The sequence below is a fragment of the Notamacropus eugenii genome, chromosome 4 (genome assembly GCF_028372415.1).
Source record: "Notamacropus eugenii isolate mMacEug1 chromosome 4, mMacEug1.pri_v2, whole genome shotgun sequence".
In the NCBI taxonomy this organism is placed as follows: Eukaryota; Metazoa; Chordata; class Mammalia; order Diprotodontia; family Macropodidae; genus Notamacropus; species Notamacropus eugenii.
Genome location: NC_092875.1, coordinates 361,952,731 through 361,966,622, shown reverse-complemented (window position 1 = coordinate 361,966,622; position 13,892 = coordinate 361,952,731). Strand labels below are relative to the sequence as shown.

At 37.1% G+C, this 13,892-nt stretch overlaps 1 pseudogene; it reads left to right on the top strand.

The window, feature by feature from the left end:
• The first annotated feature begins 200 nt into the window (after positions 1-200).
• LOC140498521 (ER lumen protein-retaining receptor 1 pseudogene) lies at positions 201-5,876 on the top strand (annotated as a pseudogene).
• The last annotated feature ends 8,016 nt before the right edge of the window (positions 5,877-13,892 follow it).

The window sequence follows — 13,892 nt, the reverse complement described above, 5'->3', positions numbered from 1 at the left end:
ACTACAGCAAGCTGCAAAGCTCTTTCAACATTCCTCTCCAAAAAAATTCAAAATGATGCCTCAAATCATATTCTTGAGTGACACGGTTAATCTAAGGTTTGGTAAGAAATTATTCCAGTTGGCCTTCGCTCCGCCGCCGCCTCCACCTCCACCTCCCCCAGCTCCCCCAGACCCGGACGTGTGCGCCCCCCACCCCTGCCATGAACCTTTTCTGATTCCTGGGGGACCTCTCCCACCTCCTGGCCATCATCCTGCTGCTGCTCAAGATCTTGAATTCCAGATCCTGCGCCGGCATTTCGGGCAAGAGTCAGGTCCTGTTTGTCATGGTCTTCACTGTCCGCTACCTTGACCTGACCACCAACTACATCTCCCTCTACAAGTCCATGAAGGTGGTCTACATTGCCTGCTCCTTCACCACCATCTGGAGGATCTACAGCAAGTTTAAGGCCCACTCTGATGGTAACCACGACACCTTCCAAGTGGAGTTCCTCGTGGTTCCCACTGCCATTTTGGGCTTAATAATCAACCATGACTTCACACCAGTGGAGATCCGGACCTTCTTCATTTACCTGGAGTCCGTGGCCATCCTGCCACAGCTGTTCATGGTGAGCAAGACGGAAGAAGAGGAGACCATTATCAGCCACTACCTGTTTGCCCTGGGCGTCTACAAGACACTACCTGTTCAATTGGATCTGGCGCTACCAGTTTGAAGGTTTATTTGACCTTATCGCCGTTGTGGCTGGCCTGGTGCAGACTGTGCTCTCCTGCGACTTCTTCTACCTCTACATCACCAAAGTTTTGAAGGGGAAGAAGTTGAGCCTGCCTGCATAGTGGTGACTCCCCAGGGCATCTTCACAGCAGAAACAGGGACAGGGAGAGGAAATCAGCCACAGCAGCATGGGTGGGGTGAGTTGGGTTGGGGGGGGGGGGCAGGACCTGTCCAGCCCAAGGGGTCCCCTCCCCTGCTCGTCTGCTCCCTAGGGCGTGGCGCAAGGGGAGGAGGGCATGGGCCCCTCCCAGCCCTGGAGAACAAGAGCTCAGGGCCTTGGCTCTTTTATAGCGTTTTTGCCTTTTAGGGAAACAAAGACGAAATCTTATTTGATTTGGTTGGGATTTAGATAACTCCCTGCTTTTCCTCCCGTCATCTTGTCAAGCTCCAGACCCTGTGTTTTTAGAAACTGCCTGGGGGATGGATGGGGAGCCCCCCAGCTGAGAACCCAATTCCCTGCTGTCTGTTTCCTCCTCCCTCTAGGCTTTGCCAAACACAGCCTCTTCTCTGGCCAACAGGGCCTGTCCTCTAGCTTTTTTTCTGGAGAATCAGAGGGGCCCATGGGGTGACTCCTCCCTTCCATCTTTTCTATCTTTTGTCAGTTTTTTGTTTTTTTTTTTTTTTTTTTTTTTGTCCAGGGGCATGGGGAGGGAGGAAAGGGGCCATGCTTCATTTTTGTACAGAATTGATGGTTAACTCCTTGTTCACTTGAAATAAAGACAAAAATGAACTTTAAAAAGAAGGAAAAAAAAAGAAATTATTCCAGTCCAAGACAACTTAGAAGGTGGACAGGAGAGATCTGTGCCACTGAGTGGGGGCTGACCTGGAGAGTTCCTGGAGACATCACCAGCTAACTAAGTGCGTTGGAGGCAGCCACGGCAGCAATTGTAGCTTTGGGAGTTTTCAAGCTAGAGATTGTAAAGGATATGGTAACTGGTCAGAAAGAGATTACAGAAGACTCCTACACTAGTGCTGAATGTAGGACCAGATGAGGACCAGATGCTGTTTGGAATCTCCACTGCCTACTACTGCCTCCTTCTGGGTCAGGTTTCTAGGACAGAGATGAGTGCTTACTGTCACAAAGGAAGAGGGATCCAGAAGAACAGTATCACTTTCAGTCATAGGAGTGCAGTGGCCCTGAAGAGAAGTATCACTTGTCCGGTGGTCCTTTTTTGAATAAGAAAAAAACAGTGATAGCAGTGACTACACTTGTCCCCAGATCAAACCACCCTGGGAACACTGAAAACTTCCAAAACTCCAGAACTAGTTCTCAGAACAATAGTGTGAAAAATCCTGAAGATTGAGTCAATGCCCAACCCTTTTCCCCCACCTCAGGAACAGAGTCCAACTTCAACATAGAACTCCATGAAAAGAAATGAGTTGGAAAAATGAATAAACAACAAAAAAATAACCTAACCATTAAAAAATTCTATGGTGGTAGTGTAAATCAAGACAAAAATTCAGAAGACAACAATGTTAAAAATACCTACAAGTAATGAATCAAAGTAAAATATTAGTGGAATACAACCCCACCAAAAAATTCCTGGAATAGCTAGAAAATTATTTTCAAAATAAAAAATTGGGAAAAGAAATGAAAGTGACAGAAGAAAACTTTGAAAAGACAATTAAAAGCTTGACTAAAAGACAAAATAGCTGGATATTTTTTTTTCCAGTATGGAGTAGATGGAATTGGGAGGGATTCTGTAACTTGAATTTAGAGTTAAACTATTTCCACTTTGTTTTTCCTTCCTGCAGACATTTTACTTTGTGTTACTTACTTATGCATCATTGGTTTCCAAAAGGTATTTGCTGTGGTCACGTAAAAATAACAGTCACAATTGTTGCAATGTTCTTATTGGGCATCTTTTTACATAAATTATTAGGATGCCCACTAATTGAAGAATTCATTCCAATTCCATCTACTTTATGATGAGAAAAATACAAAACAAAAAGAAAGCAAAATTTTATTGATTGAAGGAAAATGCTCAAAAGTCCTAGAGTTGGTGATTGTTAGATCTAACAAGGCCCTTCTGCAGTTAATGAAATTGAGGCCTAGGGAAACAAATTCTTTGGTCAAGGCATTGCTGAAAAGAGCTAAGTCTATCCGTGTTAGTCATCACATAGTGCGGCTATAACTGTGTACAATGTTCTCCTGGTTCTGCTCACTTAACTCAGCATCAGTTCAGATGTCTTTCCAGGTTTTTCTGAAGTCCACTTTCTCATCATTTCTTATAACACAATCGTAATCCATTACATTCAAATACCACAATTTGTTTAGCCATTCTGCAATTGATGGACATCCCCTCAAATTCCACTTGCTGGCCACCACAAAAAGAGCTTCTATAGATATTTCTCCTACATTTGGGTGCTTTCCCCACTTTTTATAATCTATTTGAGATACAGAATAGAAGTGGTATTGCTGGATGAAAAAAGCAGCAGAATTTTGTAACCCTTTGGTCATAGTTCTAAATTCCTCTCCAGAATGGTTGGATCAGTTCACAACTCCACCAGCAATGCATTAGTGTACCAACTTTCCCAAGTCTTCTCCAGCATTTATGATTTTCCTGTTTTGTCATGTTAGCTGATATGTATGATGTGGTACCCCAGAGTTGTTTTGATTTGCATTTCTCTAATCAATAGTTATTTAGAACATTTTTCATGACTATAGATAGCTTTAATTTATTCCATTGAAAACTGCCTGTTAATATCATTTGACCATTTTTGCTAAACATTTATTAGGTGATAGGTACTAAGCTAATCACAGGGGATATGAAGATAGGCATATGACAGTTCCTATTCTCAAAGAACTCACAATCTATTCAGTAAGATATATAAAACATTGAAAAGGTGGAGGGGGATAAGTATCCTGCAGTGGGACAAAATAAAGTCCTACAGTTGGTAGAGAAAAAACTGAGGAGGTGTAAGTTTCATAGTTGATTACAATGATAAAGTAAATTTCCTGAACACTTTTCTTAAATAGTCTAGGATCTCACAGGAGCTTTCCAATGTGTATTCCCCATCTTCTTCAGCCAAAGGGAGCTAAGGGTCCCATGGTTTAGGGATAGAGAGGAGTACTGACTTTAAAAGCTGATTTGATATTCAAGAATGAGGAGGTTCTGAAGACTAGGAAGTCCAGGAAAGCAGCTGAATAGAATAGAATAGAAATAAAATAGAATAGAAAATAATTAGGTGAATGCCCTGGATGTAGAGACAGGAGAGGATGGAGGGGAAGAGAATGAAATATCCATGGTGAAAGTTATCACAGCAGATGACATCTAGAAAAATAAAGGAAATTACCAGGTTTGGTAAGGGGCAGAAGACCATCATCCCCTAAGATAGGAGAGAAAAGGGGGACAGAACAAGGGCATTAAAAGACATTTTGAGGTACAGTGTAGGGGAAAAGAATGAGGAAGAGAAGGAGGAGGAAGAGAAGGAAGAAGAGGAGAGGAGGAGAAAGAGGAGGAGAACAAGAAGAAGAAGAAGAAAAGATGAAAAAGGAGGAGGAGGAGGAGAAGAAAAAGGAAGAGGAGAAGGAGGAGGAGGGAGAGGGAGAGGAGAAGAAGAAGAAGAAAGTTAATTTCTGTTTCCTCTTCAAACTAAGAAGTATGGTCTTCATCCAAAAGGGAGGATGAAATTTGGTGATTTGATTCCTGGGATGTCTGAGGAAAAAGAGCAATGTTTGGAATAATTGCTTTGGATAGTGATAAAGAATCAATTAGGGAAAAATAAAGAGACAATTGTGTAGTAATGAAGGTACTGTTAAAATTAAATAGCTGACTGATTCCCAGTCAGCATGATTTCATGACTTTTTCAAGGAACATTTACCAGGTTGTGTTGCTGAAAAATGGTAAATGAAGATAAAAGTAGATGTTTAGTATTTGGTAATGCATGCCCATGATAGTAGGAAGGGCAAGAAATCCAAAGTTAAGAAAACGTGTAATGCTGATTGCTTAAGTAAGTCAAGATAATTAGTCAAGACCATCAGGGTAGGGAACATAAACCCAAAAAATGGCATGAGTCAGAGGGAATAAGAAATGACAGGGTATCAAAATGAGGTATAAGAATATATTTAGGAAAAGGAAGGCAGAAATGATTGAAAGAGGTAATAGGGGCAACCTGGTGGTGCAGTGGATAGAGCAGTGGCCGGCAGTCAAGAGTACTTGAGTTCAAATCTAGCCTCAGTCATTTGATAATTGTTAGCTATGTGACCTTGAGCAAGTCACTTAACCCTAATTGTCTGTGAAAATAAAGAAAGAGGGGTAGGGGAGGGAAAGAGAGAGAATAAATTGTCAAATATAGGAATTTCAGAGTACAAAATTATGAAGGAAGACAACTTAAAGATATTTGATAAACCAAATCACACCATCCCTGTATGTGATGGAGGTAAGTAAAGATAAAAATTATGGACAGTCCAAGTACATAGACTCCGTGAATTACATAAAGTGAACTCACTTCCTCCCATAGTTCATGGAATTCTTCTTGGTTGTTTGTTTTATTTCTGTGTTTTGTTTTTTATATTAAAAAATATTTATAGATTATTCCCACTTCATGAGAGGTCTCGTAACAAAATAAAAGTCAAATGAACTAACCATGCAGAGACCTCATCTGAAAATTCATGCAACGTGTAACAACTGTAGCACCCTCACATTTGCATTATTTTTTGAAATTAACAAATCTATCTTCCCTCCTTCTCGTTCCCTATAGCAGTGTTACTTAAACTTTTTCTACTCATGACCACTTTTTTACCTTTCTGCAGCATTCCTTCTTATCATGTTACCTGAGAGCATGCACAGTGTGAAATGTATATACTTTGTGTTCAGAATCAAGGTTACAGTGAAGTTGAACAATGCAACATGAGCAAATACTGCCAGAAATGGCTCAGATTCATTACACTTTGATTTTGAAATAATTTTTAGTTTTTGTACACTGAGAAAACTTTCATAATTTCCAAAATTTTTTGATCCCATATGAAGTTGCAACCGACAGTTTAAGAAGCACCGCCCACACCTTTGGGGAGGAGCAGGAATAGAAAAATAAAAACCAAATTCCTTGTAACAAATATGCATAGTCAAGCAAAATAAAATTTCTCAATGAATTTATACAAAAATATATGCCTCATTCTGATTTCTAAATCCATTCAAATCTCCGTAATGGTTAAAATGTTTCATAAAAATATTTATAGTAGCTTTTATGTAATGGAAAAGAAAAATGTAAACTCACAAGACATACATCAGTTGCGAATTGACTGAACACCTTAAGACGTATGTGTATGAGGGAATGCTATTGTAACGTAAGAAATAAGGAAATATATGAGTTAAAAGAGACATGGCAAGACATATGATCCACAGAGTGAAAGGAGCAGAACCAGCTCAGTGATTTATGCAATAACATCCATATTGCACAAATGAAAAATTTTGAAGACTTTTATAAACTGATAGAGAATGAGATAAGAACTAGTAGAACAATTTATATGACAACAATACTTTAAGAACAAACCCCTTTGAAAACGACAAGTACCTATGTAGAACAACTATTAATAATTCCAAAGGCTAGTGCATTTTTCTTTTTGTCATTTGGTAAAAAATATGGACATCTTACATCCTCCATCTATGTCCTTTTGATGGCAATACAAATCAAAGAGTGTCATTCATATTTGAATGGATTGGAATTGGATGGAAGTGGATCAAACAAGGGTGACAAAGGATGGATAAACAAACCACACAAAATATTAATCTATTGCAGTATGAAATATTGAAGAGATTTCCATGAAATCAATTCCATTTGACCGCTTGAGCATCCTGTTTGTATGTTTGTTTTACTATTTACATTTTTTTATTAAATGAGTGAAATAAAAATATTCAAATGTTTACTATACATTAGACATTGTGTTAAGTGCTAGAAATATGAAAAGAAAAAACATTATCTTGTCTTCAAAAAGCTTCTATTATTTTATCTTTTTCTGAGCTTAACAAACACCCATAAATTAAGCATTGTCATAAAGTACAATAGAACAAAAAGGATCTTACAAGAAAATGCAGATTTAATTACTTGCAGCTTGCGTTTTTTTTAAATGCTGAATAAGTTCAGTAGTCCTACTTGCTTGTGTTTCCTTTTAGTGTCCCTTCTTTTTTCTTCTGTGTACTTTAAAAAAATATATTTATATGACCTTTTACTTCCCTTATTTTATTGAGAGAACAAACCTATTCCTTGTGTCCCTTCTCCATTCATCCCTTCTAATTAAAAAAAAATGAAATCCCTTGTAAAAAAACACTAAAAGTAAACAAAACAAACTACCCACCCTAGCAATATAAGAAAATATATGTGTATTCGTACACCTTAAATCTGTCACTTCCCTGTCAGGAAGGTGAGCGGCATACTTCATAATGCAGAATCATGCTTGATCATTGCATTGATCCAAGTTATTAAGATTGTCAGTTGTTTTTCTTTACCATTTTTTTTATTATTAGATGCTGATTTTGCTTACCTAAAATTGTCCCTTTTGTCATTTTTACACAATAATAATATTATATTGGGGCAGCTAGGTGGTGCAGTGGATAGGTTACTGGGCTTAGGAGTCAGGAAAATCTGAGTTCAAATTCAGTCTCAGATACTCACTAGCTGTTTGACCCTGAGCAAGTCATTTAACCCCATTTACCTCAGTTTCCTAATCTGAACAAGGAGTTGGAGAAAGAAATGGCAAACTACTACAGGATCTTTGCCAAGAAAACTCAAAATGGATTCACAAAGAATTGGACACAACTGAAAAAGGGCTGAACAACAACAAATCCATTGCATTCATGTGCTATACCTTATCCATCCATTGCCCAATTAATGGGCAACCCTCATTTTACAATTCTTTTCCGTAACAAAATGCTATAAATGTTTGTACATAGATGGAAGAATTCACATTATAATAGAGGAATAAAAAAATATTTTAAGTAGCAGTAGCTGCAGGTATGTTTTGATCAGACAAGTCTCAGAAATGGTGATTGTAATCCTATGATAATTGACTAAAACAATAAAAGAATATTGATACTACAAAAGTAAAATATTTGTTTCAGGGTGAAGTTTGGGTCATTAAAATAATTTTGAAATTTCTAAAAGACAAATTAGTTCATTCTCCTGTTCCTTCTCTTTAATTTTGTATAAAACCCATTGTTCCTTTGCACTGTGTATCTAAGACATATATGTTGGTGTATGAGCTTTGTAGTCTGTTCATTCCACTGTAATGTAGCCTGGGCAGGAGGCATTCTCCACTTACATTTTTTTTTTATTTCCCTGGTGGGGATCATTAGCCCAAACTCTTGAGTAGTTTTGGAGGATCTAAGACTTAGTATAATCAGCACGATAATATTTTCAAAAGATAAGTTCATAAGATGAACCCTTTTCCAAATAATATTTTCATGTACAGAAAATAAAATATATAAGATTACAAATAAAATCAAGCATATTGAAATATCAGTAGTAAATTAAAAAAAAAAAAGTTCATGATACCTGATCTAGAGGACCTAAAGAATCCACCTTTGCTTGAATTAAGCACTGAACATCTTCTGTAGCAATAAAAATATTTGGCAAGAATTTTTCCTGAGTTATATGTATCTCATCTGTCATTAATAACCAAATGAAAACTGAATAGGGCTATTTTATTCTTATATTTTTCAGAGACATTTTTTTTTTTGTATTTGTGGGAGACATTTTACTGGCAGAAAGTTATAAAAATGGTGATTTCCTGTACTTAATGAATTTTTTTAAACGTTTATTTCTTTACTTTTAGTTTTCAACATTCATTTTCACAAAATTTTGAGTTCAAAATTTTCTCCCCATCTCTCCCCTCCCCTTACCCCAAAACGTCGAGCATTTTGATTACTCCTTCCCCCAATCTATTCTCCCTTCTAATACCCCTCCCTTCTCTTATCCCCATCTTCTCTCTTTTCTTATAGGGCAAGATAAATTTCTATACCCCATTACCTGTATTTCTTATTTCTCAGTTGTATGCAAAAACAATTCTCAACATTTGGTTGTAAAACTTTGAGTTCCAATTTCTCTTCCTTCCTCCCTCCCCACCCATCCCCACTGAGAAGGCCAGCAATTCAATATAGGCTATATGTGTGTAATTTTGCAAATAACTTCCATAATAGTCATGTTGTGTAAGACTAACTACATTTCCCTCCATCCTATCCTGGTCCCATTTCTTGTGTTCTCTCTTTTGACCTTGTCCCTCCTCTAGAGTGTTTATTTCTAATTGGACACTCCTTCCATTTGCCCTCCCTTCGATCATCCCCCCCACTCTGCTTATCTCCTTCTCCTCCACTTTCCTATAGTGTAAGATAGGTTTTCATACCAAATTAAGAGTGCATGTTATTCCTTCCTTGAGCAAAATATGATGAGAGTAGGCTTCATTTTATCCCTCACAACTTGAAAAAGTTTTTCTTGCTTCTTTTATGAGATAATTTGTCCCATTCCAATTTTCCAACAAATATATTCCTCTCTCACCCCTTAATTTTATTTTTTTAGATATGATCCCTTCCTATTCAATTCCTCTTGTTCACTCTGTCGATGTGTGTGTGTGTGTGTGTGTGTGTGTGTGTGTGTGAGAGAGAGAGAGAGAGAGAGAGAGAGAGAGAGAGAGAGAGAGAGAGAGAGAGAAGTGTCAGGGGTTACACGTATTATCTTTCCATGTAGGAAGGTAAACAGTTCAACTTTAGTAAGTCCCTTATGATTTCTCTTTCCTGTTTACCTTTTCATGCTTCTGTTGATTCTTGTGTTTGAAAGACAAATTTTCTATTCAGTTCTGGTCTTTTCATCAAGAATACTTGAAAGTCCTCTATATCACTGAGTGATCATTTTTTCCCCTGAAATATTATACTCAGTTTTTCTAGGTAGGTGATTATTGGTTTTAATCCTAGTTCCTTTGACTTCTGGAATTTCATATTCTAAGCCCTTAGATCCCTTAATGTAGAAGCTGCCAGATCCTGTGTTATCCTGATTGTATTTCCGCAATACTCAAATTGTTTCTTTCTAGCTGCTTGCAACATTTTCTTCTTGACCTGGAAACTCTGGAATTTGGCCACAATATTCCTAGGAGTTTCTCTTTTTGGATCTCTTTCAGGACGTAATCTGTGGATTCTTTCAATATTTATTTTGCCCTCTGTTTCTAGAATATCAAGGAAGTTTTCCTTGATAATTTCATGCAAGATGATGTCTAGGCTCTTTTTTTGATCATGGCTTTCAGGTAGTCTCATAATTTTTAAATTGTCTCTCCTGGATCCATTTTCCACGTCAGTTGTTTTTCAAATGAGATATTTCACATTGTCTTCTATTTTTTCGTTCTTTTGATTTTGTTTTATAATTTCTCAATTTCTCATAAAGTCATTAGGTTCAGTCTGCTCCATTCTCATTTTTGAAGAACTATTTTCTTCAGTTAGCTTTTGAACTTCCTTTTCCATTTGGCTAATTTTGCTTTTTAAAGCATTCTTCTCCTCATTGGCTTTTTAGACCTCTTTTGCCAATTGAGTTAGGTTATTTTTAAAGGTGTTATTTTCTTCAGCAATTTTTTGGGTCTCCTTTAGCTGTTGACTCTCTTTTCATGATTTTCTTGCATTGCTCTTGTTTCTCTTCCCAATTTTTCTTCTACCTCTCTTACTTGATTTTAAAAATCCTTTTTGAGCTTTTTTGTGGCCTGAGACCTTTCCATTATTTATTTTGGAGGCCTCTGATTATAAGCTTTGTTCTTCTTCATCCAAAAGGATAGAAGGAAGTACCTGTTCACCAAGAAAGTAACCTTCTATAGTCTTATTTTTTTTTCATTTTTTGGACATTTTCACAGGCAGTTACTTGACTTTTGAGTCCTTTGTCAAGAGGAAGGTATACTCTGGGGACCTCTAAGTCTTAGTTCCTCCAAGGTGGTACAGTCAAAGGAGAGGAGTTTACTCCCTGGCTAGGCTTGCTGCTGAGATTTAGATCACTACTCTATTCCCCCAGGGGCTTTAAGCTGGGACATGCCACCACTCAGGGCTGAGGTTTAGATCAGCTGCTCAGTTCCCCCAAAGCCTTTAGACTGAGAGCTCCACAAAGGGACACTGATGCTGCTACTGCTGCCACTATGACCACTGCCTGGGGCCAGGGCCAGCAGGGGACCCTGCTCCCCTCTCACCCTTTGAAAAAGGCCTCTCACTGGCCTCTGAAGCTCTACTTGGGGCTTGTGGGTTGCAGGATCTGGGAACCTCCGCTGCTGGGGACCCCACCCCTGAGGCCTGCACCAGTATCACTCCCCCAGATGCTGTATGGCCAAGGCCAATCTATGCTCTACCCCGCATCCAGTGCAACTGACCTTTCCTGTCAGCCCACCAGGCCACCCTGGGCTGGAGATCTCTTTCACTCTGTTGTTCTGTGGCTTCTGCTGTTCTAGAATTTGCCGAGTCATTTTTTACAGGTATTTTATGGGCTGTGGGGAAAGAGTTAGCATATATATGTCCTTCTACTCTGCTATCTTGGCTCCACCCCCCCTTAATGAATTTTTTTTAAAGAATAATCATTATAGCTATTATTATCATCATTTTATAATCAATATAATGGTGACCTTATGTATTTTTAATGCCATAATCAATGCATAATGTTGAAGAAGGTCAATCTATTGTGGGATATTAATTAAGAGAGCCCGCTTATTTCCCTTTAATAGCCTTATTAAGAATGTTCCAACCAAATATGACAGTGGAACTTGGTTTGGAATTACAAAAGAAGCTAAAATTTGAAGGGAGAGAGGATGTAGCTTATATTTGAAAGGAGACATAATAAGGGGAGATACAACTAGGATAGAAAATTGTTTTCTTTGCTTTACTTATCTCAAGGCATTCTTTAGTTTAACATTACAATCCCACACGTGTTTTTTTGCATCTCAATTTTTCTTTATCTATTATTGTTTAATCATGTCAGTCATGTATGACTCTTAAGTTCATGGGCTTTTCTTGGCAAAGATATTGGAGTGTTTTGATATTCTTTTGCCACAGGATTAAAGCAAACAGAGCTAGTAAGTGTCCAATGTCAGATCTGAACTCAGATCTTCCCAATCTACTAAGCCACACAGGTACCTCCTAGGCAAACAAAGTTAACTATCTTGACCAAGGTCACACAGCACAGTAGTAAGCGTCAGAGGCTGAATTTGAACTCAGATATTTTTGACTGTGGGACCAGTGTTCTATCCACTAAGTTATCCAGCAGAAAACTTTTCCTTATAAAATTTTATAATTTAAAGCCACATATGAGGCTTATTTTGAATTAGTGAATGATAAACATGCAAATGTTTACTATGTATCAATCTCTGTGTTTTAGTGTTATAGTAGCAATTTGCAATGTTGAGGCTTTCATAGATTATGGGATGTGTTAACACACAAATACAGGGAGGCAGGGGTGGAGAAAAATTCATTATAACTGGTGACAGATGAGGCAGTCTACAATTTTGGGGGCATAAAGAACACGAACCTTTTTCAAAAAGGGTTTTTTTTAAGTATTAGTAATAGTGTACTATAAATTAATGAGGAATATGATTTGCTTTTCTTAGTTATCCTTCTCTAATTGTCAAAATATTAATAAATACCAAAGTATCAGACTTTGACTTGCCATTAAGTATGGTACCTTCCACTAGGGCTGGATGGACAAATTTGTGAAAATGCAATGAAGAAAGGCCAAAGTCTAACTGGTGAACAGCACGCCACAAAGAGTTGACACTGTCTTTAAAGATTAAGAAAGAAATTAATTTGAGTGAGACAGTGTCATGATCAAGTTTTCAAACAGTATTTGAACATACTTATAAGACAGGTAAAGGAATAAAGTGCACAAAAAAAAATCAGATGTATAGTTAGGAAAGTACATACCTGTTATATAAGGAATCATATCACTATAAATGCAAAACTCATACAAATATTATACACATAAAGCATCATATTCAGACAAGTACGGATTAGTGCAAATAATGACTCTCTTAAAGTAGTCCCATTATTCAGATCTGAACTATATATTTCCATTTCATGGAACCAATTATCATATTTTACATAACTGTAACTTTTAATAGTGAGAATTCAAATAAATGGGACCATTTTCAGGGATATCTTCTGTCTAATCAGAACCTAGCTTTAGTTACTTTAATTTCCTTTTCCACCCTCATATCCACTCATTGCCCTTTTCCTTCAATCTCTAGCCTCTATTTTTCACCTTATGGTGTTTTTCTTACTTGAGATAAGTCTGCCAAAACTTTTTTGATTTTCCTGACTGGTATCATTTCAATGTAACAAAATAATCACATGAAAATAATCAAATAGTTCAGAATTGTAATTCCTTTGATTAGATCCTCAAATTACAAAGTATCTCTTTTCCATTTTTTTAATCAAATAATATCAGATCTCTACGGAAACTAATAAATCTGCAAGAACAGTACAATTCTTTTGTTGACTGGTACACTAAGTAGAAAGTTTACTTCTCAGTAGACTGACAGTGTTCAATAGAGAAGTCTTTTCAAACTTTTCTATGTATTCAATTTATTTTAAATTATAATAGAATCACAGATTCAGAGATGAAAGTGATTTTACAGATCATCCTAATTCCTTATTTTACAGATAAGAAAACAAAGACAAAAAATGTATCCTATTGAGCATGTATAATGTAATGTACACACACACAAAAGAACAGATTCAATAAAGGCAATGCAAACACATTTAGAGCTAAGCTCTGTTTGTATTTCATATATGGATTATCCTATTTTAAAACTTCTGCGGAAAATGTATTTTTATCAGGCTGAGCAGCTTACACTATGTCTCTCTCTCTCTACTATGTAATGTAAGCAGGGATTTTGACAAGAAGGTACACTATTTCTTAATGTATTCTTTAGAGTTCTCAGAAAGAAAAGAATTGAAATTATTCTACTACTACACAGCAAAGGATCTGACCTCTCAACCAGATAATCCAAATTTTTTTTGTGTGCTATTAAGTAGAAAGTCACTCATTATTTGAGCACATCATGTGGATCATCACAGTAAAAAGGGAAATATATGTTTATCCATGGGAATAGTATTTCATAATTCAATTCCTAAAGAAACAATTTAAGTTGCAGTCACTAGCAGAGAGAAATGGT